General features: G+C 38.6%; 1 long non-coding RNA gene across 1 annotated transcript in view; it reads right to left on the bottom strand.

Moving 5' to 3' along the window:
* Nucleotides 1-16,446, bottom strand: part of LOC115090759 — a 40,281-nt gene extending 23,835 nt beyond the window's left edge. Inside the window, exon 1 of the long non-coding RNA XR_003856502.1 lies at nt 16,298-16,446. This is a non-coding gene — a long non-coding RNA (uncharacterized LOC115090759). The remainder of the gene's footprint in view (nt 1-16,297) is intronic.
* Nucleotides 16,447-16,648: the final 202 nt, after the last annotated feature.

The raw sequence follows: 16,648 nt of genomic DNA, 5'->3' as shown, positions 1-16,648 counted from the left end.
AGCTTGTGCTACGGTTCGGAAGTCTGATGACAGCAGAAGTGGCTTTAGTTTTTTTAACATGTGTATCTTGAAAAATGATTTTTTGACTGTTTCTGATATGTGTTTTGATAGAGATAACTTAGAATCTACTGTTATGCCAAGGTTTCTAGCATGGTTAGTTATTGATATAGATTGTCCATCAAAAGTGAATGTTTTTGGAGGGCGTTGAGTGGAATCAGGAATAGTAGATAAGTAAATTAGTTCTGTTTTCGCTGCGTTCAGTTTGAGTCGATTGTGAGTTAACCAGGTTTTTATTGTTTCTAGATAAATTTGAAGTAGTGAAAGTGTTTTGGGCCATGTTTCAGTGAAAGGTAGGATAAATTGGATATCGTCTGCGTATAGTTTGAAATTTAAGTTTAAACCATCTAGAAGTCGACAAAGAGGTAAGAGATAGATATTAAAAAGTAGTGCAGATAAGGATGAGCCTTGTGGGACACCCGTATTAGTTGTGTACCAGTCAGATTTTGATTTTCCTAAGGATATTCTCTGTGGACGGTTTTGTAGAAATGATGTAAACCATTGTAAAGCTGTATTTGTGATCCCAATTTGCTGTAGGTTAGACAGGAGTATGGTATGATTTAAAGTATCGAAGGCAGCGGATATATCTATCATTACCAGTATGTAATTTACGTTTGCATCGAATCCTCTGATGATGGTGTCAAAGACAGATATGAGAAGGGATTCAGTACTATGTCCTTTCCTGAAACCGTGTTGGTTTTGATGAAGAATGTTATTTTCTTCAATGTACGATGAAATTTGGTGAAGTACAACGGATTCAATTATTTTTGCGATGGATGTTAATGTGGCAATTGGACGGTAATTTGATAAGTTTAAAGGATCTTGATTTTTCTTTTTTGGTATAGGGGTGACTGATGTTTTTTTCAGGGAGTCGGGAAAGATTCCTTGGGATAAAGATGCATTTACTATTTGAGATATGAAAGGGGCAATGTGTTCTTTACTTGATTTGAGTATGGATCCTGAACATGGGTTAAAAGGACTTTTTGATGGTTTAGATTTGGTAAGTATATTGAAGAATATGTCTGATTAAGATAACCAAGAATACCCAGACTCCTCTGCTGTACTGGCCTGTCAGAGGTGAATGAACTTTGAGAGACTTTCTGACTATCACAGATTCAACGGATGCAGAAGATTTTGGGAAACTGGTAAACCCTGCAAAGCCTATAATTATAGGCCAGGAAGGCATCAATGACAGTATTTACTTCACAATGCAGAGAAACTGAGTTCAGGATGCAAGCTTTTATCTTGCAGATGCAACAGAAACCAATGTGAAAAGGAGATCTTGTGAGGTGACAGTTTTGAATGAATCCTGGTGCCAAGCTCTATTCAAGACCCAGACTGTGAGGTGTTTACAATAAACAAAGAAGAACAACAGAAGACAAGAAGAGAATACTTGCATCAAAAGCCAGCATGATACAGGAACTTGTTTACAGTGGGAGGAGAAACAGGGTTAGAAGAATTCTTAGTTGAGGGAGGTCCTCACAAGTATTTCCTATACAGGATAGATTGTCATGACAACGGTATCATGTGTTTGTGGGCGGTTACACTTTTCTGGAAGCTTCGAGAATGTTGTATTTTGATTATATAAGTCAGAGCATGGCAGAGCTTCACGAAGATGCTAGTTGGTATAGATAGAGGGCATAGTGCATCTCCCAGAACACTTGTCTTTGCCTCATTTTTAAAAAAGCCAAAATAAACTAAATTTTAAAACCTCTTGCTGAATTGCAGTGTTCTTGTGCCCTAAGCTATGAGTCCCAAAATTAGACATTTTGGCACCCCAGATGGGACTCTAATAGCTGTTGTTATTATAATTATTAATTATTAATAAGCTGTAGTATTACTTTTGGCGGACGAAAGTATACTAGGTTCTTGAAGGGTGATTTGGCTTGCCGTTCAAAGATTGAGTTACCCAGGTAGACTGGAGGCTTATCCCGGAGAATTATGAGTTCAGAGCAGATGTGGAATGAAGTTGGATCCATTTTGTGAGTATGTAACAAGAAAAAAAAAAAAAAGGAAAAATCTGTAAGTAGCAATGTTTTTATTTTATTTGTTGTACAGTGTATATAGCTTGTGTGTTATATCAGGTTTAGAATACTTTTTGCACAATGTTCTTTAATATATGTTAGGGAGACAGGACATGAGTTGATGATTTGATTAAAATCAGATAGAACAGTTGAAAACACAGAGGGGTAGCCAGCACTAGTCAGTCTGGGGTCTTTTGTTCTTAGACCGCATGGCTTGCGCTCAAGCACTTTCACTTTCACTTTACATCTGGGGAGCTGCTGAGTAGAGCAGTTGTAAGTGTGTAGATTCAGAAGGAGAAAGAGGGAATAAGATACAATTGGTAAGTTGAAAGTTTTATAATTAGTATGATAAGGTGTTTTTCGTTAGTGGATTTTTACCAAAGTTTAGTTGTTAAACAAAAACAAATGCGGTGCTTTTAAAACTAGAAACTGCATGGCTGGATATTATAGTTTACAGCTGTCTGTGATCAGAGGTACATAAATGCCTCCAGTTTATTTTAGTCTATGAGATTTATTGTTATCAGTTCATATTTAAGTTTGCTTTGGAGTTAATGCGTGATTGCTGTTAGGGTAGCATTAACCAGAGAAATGAAGTTTTTCAGTTTTTTGGTGTTTTGCTTCTCCCCCCTCCCCCTTAAGGTACAGGGCTGAATGATGTAACCATGGCTGGCCGCAAGGACTTTTATGTTCACTGTAAACGTAGAAAAAGAATAATCAGCCCAGCAAGCTTCTTAGTTTTTGGTTTTATTTCCTACCATTAATGCAGAGATGCTCATATTTGCATCTAAGTTTTTAGAATTGTGTGATTACCGAGAGTTTATTGTGCATTGTGTTTCATTTCATTTGGTAAGAACGAAAGCATGAACTTGTGTTTATTTAAAGCCATTCATAATTAGATTTGATTTATCATTGGAGAGGGATGTATGGTTTTTTCTTTGGTCAGGGGTATAGGCAGAGAGATAGAAAGGAAAACAATCTATAGATATACTACAAGAGAGCGACTCCATTTTAATGAAATGATCTGTTTAAGGGTTTTATCATTTAACAAACCTATTCATTGAGTGTAACAGTTGTTTGGCGGGAGAGGAGGTGAACCCCCCTTTAGGAATGTGTTTGAGAAGAAAGGAAAAAAAAAACACCTGGGAGTGAGTCACTTTTAAAATGGATTTTACAGTTCTGCTGAGAGGTTTGAGGTTTAAGTATGTTATAGGACAAAGTGCAAAGGTGATAGAAGAGGGACTAATGAATTGATCTGTTTAATGTGAAAACAGAAATTTGTGTTGAAAGTATGGGGAAAGTGAATATTAGGGATGAGAGATGAAGTAATGTTAAAGAGGGAAGAGATTTAGGAATATGCAGAAGGCTGTGTACTGAGCAATATAGATTGTTTTGGGTAAAAGTAGAAAGTCAGTTGCATTTAATTGTGTGACGATAGGATTTATTTTAATTTAAACACAGGACAGAAATAAACGGACGGCATGCAGCAGTAAGGATGATAAATATTTCTCAGTTTTGATTATACCTCAGTAGCTGCTACCTTTTAGAAGAAAGGAAATGAATTAGGTGGTTTATTTTGATGGGAGTTCAGGTATTACATGTTTGTATTGTGGACTGGTTAGATAATATGTAAAGGAGAAAGATTGTGAGACGGTGAACAACAGAGAAATAAGCAGCAATGTCTATTATCTATTTATGTGCCAGTAAGAAAAACTTTTGGTTAATGCATATTAGTCTGTGCCATCCTTTTATTTTGCAGGCTTCCAGACTTTTAGCTGATATGTCTGTGCTTTTGGAAATGATTCGTATTTCTATTTAGGGTATTTGCAGGATTTGGTAGTAAGAACTTTGTGGAACATATGCATATTGGATGGAAATAGAATGACTTCTAATTAAGTGCAAAGTTGTTTGTTTTAAGTTTTTCTTTTAGAAGGCGAGTTAGGAGTTTACAAGCATAGGAAAACAAAAAGAGATTTTAGATTTGTAAAAGGAAGTAGCTCTTATCACAGGGGACAGCGCCTCCTAGGGGTGGACCATCATAGAAAGGAAAGTAGCTGTATGACTGCTTTTTGCTGAATTAAGGTATAACAGTAGTTTGACTTTTAAAGAATCTGTAATGTCATTCTTAACTTTCATTTTAATCATTATATTAACTGTCATATATTAGATTTCTTTCCAGGGTACCAAAGCACAAAGCGCATCTGTCTCTGTTCTATGGGAGATGAAGATCAGTTTTTTTCCAGTTTGATTCCTTTTCAATTTTTGAGTAGATCTATTTTAATTTTCATCCTGAGTTTTTGTTTTCTTTTGTGGATCGATCCAATTCTTTTATATTTTTAAAATACGTTTTTCTTTTTTGAGCTCAAACGTTTGTCATGTTGTTTGTTCTATGTTACATGTGTACAAGGAGGAATGAATGAATGCATGTATTATGTGGTCAGTGATGTGACATATATGTTTTAATGTACAGTCTGAGTATTTATGTTTGTGGTCTGGACCATTGCATGATGTTTTGAAATAATGTGGGGATTATTTGGCAACTTAAATATAGGGAGTACGTGACATAAAAGTATTTTCTTACTACTTAATCGGATTTGTTGCACTTTTATTTAGGTTTGAATTCATACACATGCATCTAATCTAAAGAGCTAAGAGATTCTGCCTTGACATCATCACTGAATCCTACTAAAAGAACTATATACGCACTGAATGCAGAAATTATGGTCACAGACTTTCTTACATATTATATGGACTGCAAGGCGTACAATTTATATCTGATATTTGCTTTTTTCTATGTTTTGTGGGAATGACTTTATGCAGAATTTAGGTTCTTTCATTCTCTGTCAGCACTTAGGTGTTCAAGTTAATAATATTATTTGAAGTGATGCTGTTTTTATTAGTTTGTATGTTCCAAGTTAAGTAGTATTTTCCAGTCTTAGACTTTATAATACTTATATGCTGACTCAGTTAAATGCATATGTACTACGTTTTTCTATCTTTATCTATGGAAGCTGCTTTGATCACATAGAGGGTGATGTGTTTCATTGTGATTCAAATAGGATAATTCAGGGTTCAAGAGGGAGATCTCTTTATATTTCTCTTTCACACCAGCCTAAGTTATAAGCTATTTCTATTCTTTTGTTTTGCAGCTTGCACTTAGGGTAATCACTTTGCTGATCTTTAATATTTCAATATTCTAATGTCTTTGCTGAACCCTTCTTTGAATATCTTTTCTTATGACACTATTTACTAGATTTTACCTAATGACTGTTTCACTCTCTTTCACAAAGATTTCTTTTCTCCTTGAAACTAATACAGACCTTACACATGAGGAGCTCTGCTATAGGGATCTGTAATATTCTATTACTATATCTTTTGGCATATTAATTGCTCATTGTTCTTTTCTTCTTATCTTGGTCCTTTCACTATAAACTCTATCTGTGACTTATAAGCTAGTGGGTTTCTATTTAGGATTCCAAAGGGGAAGATATAATTTTCCTTATTTCTGTCTTTTATTTATATGACATTCCTTCCTTCCCTGTGTAAAATCTTACACTGATGGTTTATCAATTCTGTAAAGTAGTTCACATAATATGTTAAAGACTTTCTCACAGAGTTAGCTTTCATCTATTGTTATGATTATCCCCAATATATTTAGACTTACTATCATTTGAGAAGGGTATGAGCCCCATTTCCCCTAGAAGTATCTGAAGACGAAGCAGTATTACTAGCCATCATTTACCTTAATAATTAATACTTGCCCTACACAGCTGTATTATCTCTTGGATATATGACTGCCACAAGTGAATTAGGACTGTCCATACAGTGAGTGCTTTCAATGCTACAGGTTGTTGTCCTAATACTGGATAGTACTATAAATACCCTACAGAATTAGTATGATGTTTCAGACTTTTGCTATGCCTTTGTCTATTATGCATATGCTTTTGTATTTGATCTTCCATCACTATAGCATATGACTAGAATATGTCTTATGCTTTGCAACACTTTTACATCATGTATGCACAACACAGTATGAGTTTTTCTATAGATTCTTGGTTTTCTTCTATGTTATTGGTTTCTTTACTTTTCTGGTAAGGTGCATTGATTATATCCCTGGTTGCCATTTTAATGAATATTATCCTGGGTAGTTGTTCACAACAACAGTATTCATTGAAAAGATTTGCCCAGTATACCTAGTATTATATGAGAAACACAGTACTTTCATACTAGTCTCTCTGTGTACTTATCTTTACTTATCTTTACATGTTATACCACTATTATGTACTTACTTGATTCTGAAAGATAACATATGTGATCATGTTATTATGAAGTAGGTCCTTTTTATAATGCAGGTATCTGTATAGCTCCATTACAGAGCTAATAGTTACCTAGTGAAAATTAGTTTTGATGTTATTTTTGATTAACTAGTAAATGCTTGTGGGAGTATCATTCATATTAATTGGGAATCTAGAGGGACATACACCTATACACTACACCTGATAAATACCAAGGTTAGGGGTTAGGACACATTTTAAGTTCCTCTGTCATGGCTTAGCATCGCAGACTGATTGATGTGACACCTATCCATTTTAAAGGTGTCCCATAGAGGGAAATGAAGAATATGTCTGATTAAGATAACCAAGAATACCCAGACTCCTCTGCTGTACTGGCCTGTCAGAGGTGAATGAACTTTGAGAGACTTTCTGACTATCACAGATTCAACGGATGCAGAAGATTTTGGGAAACTGGTAAACCCTGCAAAGCCTATAATTATAGGCCAGGAAGGCATCAATGACAGTATTTACTTCACAATGCAGAGAAACTGAGTTCAGGATGCAAGCTTTTATCTTGCAGATGCAACAGAAACCAATGTGAAAAGGAGATCTTGTGAGGTGACAGTTTTGAATGAATCCTGGTGCCAAGCTCTATTCAAGACCCAGACTGTGAGGTGTTTACAATAAACAAAGAAGAACAACAGAAGACAAGAAGAGAATACTTGCATCAAAAGCCAGCATGATACAGGAACTTGTTTACAGTGGGAGGAGAAACAGGGTTAGAAGAATTCTTAGTTGAGGGAGGTCCTCACAAGTATTTCCTATACAGGATAGATTGTCATGACAACGGTATCATGTGTTTGTGGGCGGTTACACTTTTCTGGAAGCTTCGAGAATGTTGTATTTTGATTATATAAGTCAGAGCATGGCAGAGCTTCACGAAGATGCTAGTTGGTATAGATAGAGGGCATAGTGCATCTCCCAGAACACTTGTCTTTGCCTCATTTTTAAAAAAGCCAAAATAAACTAAATTTTAAAACCTCTTGCTGAATTGCAGTGTTCTTGTGCCCTAAGCTATGAGTCCCAAAATTAGACAATATTTATGATTGTGGCATCATTTATGTTTGTGAATTCTGAGAAGTTACAGGCACAGATTGGGATGAGTGATTTTGGCAGTGGGAGGTGTTTAAATTCTGAAGAGATTGTCTCAATTTTCTTTGTAAAGAATTGTGCTATTTTATTACAGAGATCATTTGTTATCATAGCAGGTGGTTCTGATATAGTTGTTAATTCTCGTACTATGGTGAATAGAATTTTTGGGTTTCCGTATGCTTTTTTCAGTTGGGTCGCGTAGTAGGTTTTTTTGGTTTTTATTATTTCTTTTTTGTATTTTTGAAGCAATGTAAAATATTCTTGTTTTCTTTCCGGACGAGGGTTCTTTCTCCATCTTCGTTCCAGGTTCCGTAGCTTGCGTTTTATTGTTTTGAGGGATTCGGTATACCATGATGATGTTTTCTTGTTGGTATTGTTAACCATCTCTAGAGGAGCAATAATGTCCAGAGTTTCTGTTATGCAGTCATTCCAGTAGTTTATCATGTTATTAATTTGTGTGTGAGGATTTTGATTGATTTTAGGAATCAATGTGTTTATGAAAGCTTCTGTATTTAGTTTCTTTCGTCGTAATTCTGAGTGGGTCTTTTGATCATTTATGTGTGTATTTAAAGGTTTTATTTTCCCTGTAACTTTTATTAAGTAATGATCTGACCATGGTATTGGGGTGATATCAAGTTTTGGATTAAGAAAAGAAGGATTAATGAAAATTTGATCTAAGGTGTTGCCTTGTCTGTGTGTTGGAACGTCTATAAGAGGGGTGAAGTTTAAGCCTGACATAGCTTCTATAAGATTAGTAGTTGAAGACTGATATTGTTGATTGTTAAAATGCAGATTAAAGTCTCCTGCAATTACCGTCTGTTCTAAGTTGCAGGGTAGGGTAGTGATTATTTCAAGGAGGTTGGAAAGGTTATTGGCAAGGTTCCCAGGGGGGCTGTATATTAAACAAAGGTTTGTTATCTTTGTGCTGATCAATAGAGTTTCTATATTTGGATCGTTAAAAGTAAGAGTTTTCTTATGGGGGGAGAGAGAGGATTTTACTATTACTAGTAATCCACCTCCTCTTCTGTTTAGTCTCGGTTGAGATATGGGGATATAACCATCTGGGCACATACTGTTTAATATCACTGTGTCGTGATCGTATAGCCATGTTTCTGTGATTAAGATTATGTCGGCAGCTGTAGAAGTGATTAAATCATATATGATTGGTATTTTTTTCCTTGTAGATTGCGCATTTATTAATAATATAGTTACTGATGTAAGTATTAGCATTAGTTGGTTTATGGTGTTACTGTTCACGGTTGTAATGGGTCGTAGGCAATGTTGTCTTATGGGTTTGGGTTTTGTATGTAGAGAACCGTATCTTCCGTTTCCATTGATGACTGGGATATTCATGATGCTGCGGAAAGAAAAGGTAGTGAGAGATATTAAAATGAGTTAGTAACAACAATGGTGAAGGCGCGCACGAAGGGGCGCACAAAGGGGCAGGCCCCTTTGTCGCGCTCCTTCGTGCGCGCGACGCCCCGGCGCGTGCGCCTCCGGCGTTTCTCTGTGACCCTTATGCCGACGCCTCCTGGTGACGTCGGAGGTAGGGCGGGGTTAGACCCGCGCGGCACAAGGGAGGGCAAGATGGTCTCAGCCCAAAACAGGTTGTCAGCGTTCAGCTGATGAAAATCAGATGAGGCTCCTGCCGTTTAGCTAGGAGCGGCGTTCTGGAGTCCAAATTGAAGGTAGGAGCAAGTCCAGCATTCCTCTGGGACCCTTATGCCGACGCCTCCTGGTGACGTCGGAGGTAGGGCGGGGTTAGACCCGCGCGGCACAAGGGAGGGCAAGATGGTCTCAGCCCAAAACAGGTTGTCAGCGTTCAGCTGATGAAAATCAGATGAGGCTCCTGCCGTTTAGCTAGGAGCGGCGTTCTGGAGTCCAAATTGAAGGTAGGAGCAAGTCCAGCGTTCCTCTGGGACCCTTATGCCGACGCCTCCTGGTGACGTCGGAGGTAGGGCGGGGTTAGACCCGCGCGGCACAAGGGAGGGCAAGATGGTCTCAGCCCAAAACAGGTTGTCAGCGTTCAGCGTTCAGTCTCTTCCTACCCCTCAGAGATCTTCTGTGCCAGACCCATGTTTTCTTGAATTCTGATACAGTCCTCGTCTCCACCACCTCCACAGGGAGGCTGCTCCATGTGACCACCACATGTTTGATAAAGAGTCTATCCCCCTTTCACCATCGTCCCATGACACCTCATTCCAAAATCTTCCTTTCCATTGAAAGAGGCTTACCTGCTGTGCATTTATTCCTTGGGGGCAATTGTCTTTATCAAATCTCTCCTTTCCTTTCTCTCCTCCAGAGAATATGTTTATTTATTTATTTATTTATTTAGCATTTTTCTATACCGACTTTCCAATAACAGAATTATTGATCAATTCGGTTTACATTCTCAACAATAACAATGACAAGTAAATGTCTTACAATGAACAGGTCGAATTAACTTGGGTTAAGATATATGGGGTTAATAACATAATTAAAAGGTACGGTGCCTAATGTAGTCTAGCTAAACAGGTGGTATTATAATGTTGTTAGATAATTAGACTGCCAAAGAATATGTGATTTCTAGAGGTCTATATAGTTCTCTAGCGTGTTCCCACGGAGGGGATCATTGGCAGGGATATTCCGCAAGTTGATGTTAAGGGAAAGCTTGGTTGAATAACCAAGTCTTGAGTCGTTTTTTAAATGTAGTGGAGCATTGCACTGATCTGAGATCTGACGGGAGAGTGTTCCAGATTTTAGGACCTGCTGTGGAGAAAGCTCTTTTGCTTAATGCTGACTTCATCGGTGGGATTTGAAGGTTGTTTTTGTAGGCTTGTCTCACTGGTCTGGTAGAGGTGTGGAGTTGGAGAGGGAATTTGAGCTCGAGTGGTGCCAGGTTGTGTAGTGCCTTGTGGGTTACTGAGAGCACTTTGAAAAGTATTCTGAATTTGACGGGAAGCCAGTGTAGGCTTTTTAAGATGGGTGAGATGTGGTCTCTTTTGTTGGACTTGGTTAAGATCCTCGCTGCAGCGTTTTGCAGCATCTGTAGCGGTTTTATGGCGTTTGCAGGTAGACCCAGTAGAAGTGAGTTGCAGTAGTCTATTTTCGTGAGAATGATTGCTTGTAGAACTAATCGGAAGTCTTTAAAATGTAGGAGAGGTCTCAGTCTTTTTAGGACTTGTAATTTGAAGAATCCGTCCTTTACGATGTTATTTATGAGTGATCTGTAATTCATTTGATTGTCCAGTATAATTCCTAGATTTCTGACTTGTGGGGTCATTGTTAATTGGGTAGACATGATGGTACTTGGAAGTGTGTTGGTTCCATTTTGGGAGATGAGGAGATATTCTGTTTTGTTTTGATTAAGGATCAGGTTGAGGCTAGTGAGTAAGTTGTTGATGGCTTGTTGGCAAGAGTTCCAGAAGTCCAGAGTTTTTTGGAGAGATTCCGTAATTGGAATCAGTATCTGAACATCGTCTGCGTATAAGTAGTGGATGAGATTTAGGTTGATGAGGAGCTGGCAGAGTGGTAGGAGGTAAATATTGAATAATGTTGGAGAGAGTGACGATCCTTGTGGGACTCCTAAGTTGCAGGTGACTGGTTGAGATTCTTCCTTGTTGACCTTGACCTTATACTGTCTGTTCTGTAGGAATGATTTGAACCAGTTGAGGGCCTCATCTCTAATACCTATGTCTGACAGACGATCTATTAATGTGTTATGATTGACCGTGTCAAATGCTGCTGTTAGATCTAGGAGGATGAGGAGACAGGGATGTCTGTTTTCAAGATTCAGTAAAATAGAGTCCGTTAGTGAGATTAGTAGAGTTTCAGTGCTTCGAGATTGGCGGAAGCCGAACTGCGATGGGGAAAGAATGTTGTGGTCATTTAGGTATTCTGTTAGTTGTTTATTTGCAACTCGTTCCAAGATTTTTGCGATGAACGGTAGATTAGCTATTGGACGAAAATTAGCCGGGTTTTCTGGAGAAAGATTAGGTTTTTTTATTAGTGGTTTTATGATTGCCATTTTTAGTGGGTCGGGTACAAGCCCTTGAGAGAAGGAGCAATTGATGATTTGTGCGATGGGTTTGGAAATGGTTTCAGCACAAGAGATGAGGAGATTGGTGGGTATGGTATCCTGAGGGTGTGAAGAAGGTTTGAGCTTTTTTAGGATATTTTCGACCTCTAAGGATGAGGTCGGTTCGAATTCCCTAAGGCTAGCCTTTTGTGATGGGACAGCAGCTCGAGGTATTACTGGTGTAGTATAATTAATATTATTATTATTATTGGATTGCGTTAGTAGGTTTGGGATCTTGTTTTTGAAGTAGGTTGCCAGTTCTTCTGCTTTGCTTGCTGCTTTATCGTCTGGTATGGATGTCGATGGGGGTTTAGTGAGGGATGAGACCAAGGAAAAAAGCGCTCTCGGGTCGAAAATGAAGTGGTGGATTTTTTGTGAGTAAAAGTCTCTTTTTGCTTGGAGGATGGATATTCTGTAATGGTGCATCGTGGTTTTGAATGCCGTGATGTTGGCATATGTTGGGTTTTTGCGCCAATGTTGTTCTTTTTTTCTGAGATCCTGTTTTATGGATTTTAGTTTTGGGGTGTACCAAGGTTTTCTGTTGTCCTTGTTTGCTTGATGGGCTTTGGTGATAGTTGGGCATGTAGTATCGGCCACTTTTTTGGTAATGTTGTTCCAGGACGATATGGCTGAGTCCGCGTTCGTGAGGTCCAGTTGGTTAAGTTCATCTGATAGGCTGTTGCTGAGAATTTCCTGGCTGCACATTTTCTTGAATTGGATTGTGTTATTCTGCTTTTCAAGGGGGGTAGGAAGCTTTATCTTTAGTGCGGTGTTAATCAGCTTATGGTCTGACCAAGGAACTGGAAGGCATGTAGGGTGGGAGGAAGGAGTAAGTTCCTGGTTAATGAAAATGAGGTCCAGCGTATGACCAGCTTTGTGGGTGGGTTCCTTAATTATTTGTTTGAAACCCATGAAGTTTAGTGTGTTTAGGAAAGTTTCACAACTGTGAGAAAGGGGAGATACATCCACATGGAGGTTGAAGTCCCCCAAGAGTATCGCTGGTGTGTCGGCGTTGATGTGCTTTACTATAATTTCAATCAAAGGTGATGGATCGGTTTCAAGGTATCCTGGGGTGGCGTATGTAAGCCCGATTTGAAGGTGAGAGGATTTAAATACGGCAAATTCTAGAGAATGTGAAGATATTGATGTTTGTAGTGACATTCCTAATGTTTTTTTTGCTGCAAGAAGAAGACCTCCTCCTCGTTTTTTGAGTCTGGGGATAGAGAATATGTTGTACGAGTGAGTGGGGAGTTGGTTGATTGTAGCGATGTCTACAAGTCTGTCCCTCATATGCTTTAGGATGAATACAGTTGACCATATTAGTAGCATCTCCCTGGATCAACACCATCCAGTTTATAGCCCTTTGAAGGTGCAGTCTCCAGATTTGAACACAGTATTCACCAGAGACTTATACAAAGGCAATATCACCCCTTTTTACTTGCTGGCTATTCCTCTCCCTATGTACCTAAATATTCCTCTGGCTTTTGCTGTCACATTGTATACCTGTTTGGCCATCTTAAGATCATCAGATGTGATCACCCCCAGATCACACTTTTGTTTTGTCCACAGAAAAACTTCATTCTCTGCAACCCAAATGTATAATCCTGCATTATCAGGATTACATTTAAGTTACTAAATTCAAGACCATTTCTCAAGCTTCACCAGATCCCTTCTCATACTTTCTAGGGTGTCTAACCTGTTGCAGATTTTGGTAGCATTCATAAAAAGGCAAACCTTTCCTGATATCCCTTCCATGATATCGCTGATGAAAATATTGAAGATCGAGAACTGGTCCCTGCGACACACCACTTGTGACCCCCTTCCTCAAAGTGAACTCCATTTACCACTATCATGTATCACCTCCTACTCAACCAGTTTCTAAGCTAATCTGTCACTTTTGGGCCCAGACCTGGGGCACTCAGTTTGTTAATATGTTGCCTACATGGAACCATGTCAGTGGCCTTGCTGAAATTCAAGTACACTTCATCCAACATTTTCCCCTCACTTAAGTCTTTGGTCATCCATTCAAAAAATTGATTAGATTTGTCTGATAATTTCTACCTCTGGTGAAGCCATGTTGTCTCTGATCCTGTAATCCACAGGATTTCAGAAACTGTACTAACCTTTTGTTTCAGCAGCAATTCCATTAATTTACCCACCACTAAGGGCAGACTCCCCAGCCTGTAGTTCTCAGACTGGTTAATCTGCCCTTTTACTGTCACTTTTGTGAAGAGGAACCATATCTGCCTAGCTCCAGTTCTTTGGAACCACTTCCAAATCTAAAGAAGCACTGAAAAAGTTAGCCAGCAGAGATGCCAGAATTTCCCTACGTTCCCTTAGTACCCTCTGATATATGACATCTAGCCCCATTGCTTTATCTACTTCTAGTTTTGCTAGCTCTTTGCAAACACATGTGGCCAGATAACTTTAGGCAAATAGGTTCAGTGGGACATTTATCCCATTGAATATACAGGTCACTGACCAGTTTATTGAATGGTGGCCTGTAAACGACTTCCAAGTAGAATGTTTTAAGTTGTTGGAGGAAAAGAGATCAATGGGCCTGACAGCATAAAGAAAGTCTAAATAAAGAATATGATGGAGGGACTTGTAATAATTCCTGAGTTTCATGTCAAGAAGAATGTTTCTTAGATTGGGCAGCTGCAGTGGCTACCGATACACAACATTTTAATGACCTTCTGGGTTATCGTGTAAATATTTACATAATATACAAGAAGAGGGGTTGCATTCTGTGAATCTTTGGACTTCTTTTAATGTGTTTAACTCCATTTCTGCAAAGATTATTGATCAAAAAATGTAAAGGAACAGCAGTGTGACAGTATTCAAGGAAGCTATACATTGTATTTAATGAATGTATTTTATAGGGGACAATCTGATAATGTACAAAGTTCATCCAAAAAAACTTTCCCAACTAAAAAGCTTCTACTTGGATTTGATAGCAGTAGAAAAATGTCAGCTGGACAGTTACAGAATGACTGATTGACGTTGTTGCAATCCAGTTCAAGTTCCAGTGTAATTTATTGAACAATAAATCTCATTTTCAAAACCAAAATATCAACTGACAAGGCACATGAAAATGCATGATGTGGAATTCATATTTTTAGAATACAGTTCAAGGGTAGACTTATCTCTGTATAGTATAGGCTTAAGTAAAGAAGAATGAAACTGAAAATGGTTGAAGGCACAAAATACAACCTTATTTCTATATATGGTTACAATTCTTTCAGACTCAGATGTCTACTTTTATATTTGTGGCTACCAGAAAAATGTAATACTGTTCTGAAAATATTCAAATAACTGCATCTGTCCATACAGCTTGGAAGCATAAGTGAGTTACTGAATTTTATGAATAATATAAAGTTTCAGTATGGTTTAAGTGGAACTATTAATGATGCTGTAAAATACTTCAATATATATTTTGTTTTGCAAATTTAATATTTAGGAATGAAAAAAATGATTTTAATAGGTTGTGTTTTGTTCCCTGTCTCTTGTGTGTAAGCTGCCCTTGGCTTCAGTACAACCATAGAGCACTTACTGCAAAGCCATTAAGAATCCATATACCTATTTGATGTGTCGGGCCACCAAGAAGCCAGTGCTTGTGGGGTAGCATAAGGATATTTGAAGGTGACACATGCTGTCATTTGATGAAGAGACATGCAGAAGGGGATTCTGGCAGTCAGTAGCTTGGCCTTGACAACTTGTGATGGTGACCAGGTGGGGTGTGTTATCTTAACAGCCTGGAGCTCTTGTGAATTATTTGCTGATAGATGTAAACAGCTGTTATTCTTGGTAATGGAAAGCAATTAGAAACATCTGTACTCTTGGCTATGAGTAATGCCTCCTATCTTCACTGCTCCCAAGTGCCAATTGGAAATAACTAGATCATCAGGATGAGGTTGGCAATTCTACACCACATTATGGACTGATGATTAGTACTGAGCTGTGAAGTACAAGGGGTGAAGTACAGAATAATGTTCTACCTGGGCTTTACATAATGATGTGTAAATGATATTACTGTTGCATAACAACAAAATATATGTAATATTCAATTTACTTAAAATTCCAGGGCATTGGAAAAAATCCCACAAAGAACACGATTAACACTTTGAAAACTTACAAACTAGAAAACACCTCGTTACACTGCATGCTGTCACCAGAGAGACCTGGGCTAGAATCCCAGACCTAGTTTCTGCTCATCTGGTTATAATGAACCAGGGATTCAGCAGAAATGGCATTCACAGCCCTTGGGGGATGGGAATTCCAGTCATTGTGCCTCACCTATGAGTGGGATTCAGGCTGTATATATACCAGCAAGTTCTAAAGGGAGCCCATGGTCTGTGCGCAGCCGAAGACTGTGACTGGAATAACTAAGCTATAAAGGGAGGAGGGTAGGGTTCAATTGGCTAAAAATTCTTGGTGATCAGGAATGGAGGCTCAGAGTGCCTCACCTTAAGATCTCATCCATCATAAATATCAATGAGAGGTTCTGATTGGAAGGAAAAGAGTCAGATTAAAAGAATATACAAGCATGAGTATGACCATGTAATCCCTCTTCTTAAGTCATTATATTGACTTCATGTCTGCTTCTGCATACGGTTCAAGCTTCTCTTACTCATCCACAAATGCATTCACTCCTCAGCAACTAATTCCTATCTTCACCTCTCTCTCTCCCTGTGCCCTTCCTCATGAATTCCATTCATCAGACAAGGTGTTCTTACCTGTGCTCTTCTCCTTTGCTGCAAACTCCTGATACTGTGCGTTCCATCTTGCTGCACCGTATGCCTTGGACTTCCTGAGTTCAATGTGTCATGTTTCCTCTCTGGTCTTATTCACATCCAGTTTAAAACTCACTTTTTTGAAGCTGCTTTTAAATCCTAATTACTTATCCACAATAAATGCGCAGAGATCTGTGGAGCACTGGGAACTTAGATCTGTGCTATGCCCCACCTCCGCTCCCCAGCCCATCCAATCACAACAAAGGAAAGGAGATGAGAGGGCAGGAACACAGCACAGCACTTGGCTCTGTCTTTCCCTGTAACCAGGAAGCTGTGGGAAAGAGGAACCTTTTG

This window comes from Rhinatrema bivittatum, chromosome 1 (assembly GCF_901001135.1).
Source record: "Rhinatrema bivittatum chromosome 1, aRhiBiv1.1, whole genome shotgun sequence".
NCBI lineage: Eukaryota > Metazoa > Chordata > Amphibia > Gymnophiona > Rhinatrematidae > Rhinatrema > Rhinatrema bivittatum.
Note: the sequence above shows the minus strand (reverse complement) of the source record. Positions and strands in the feature narration are given on the sequence as shown.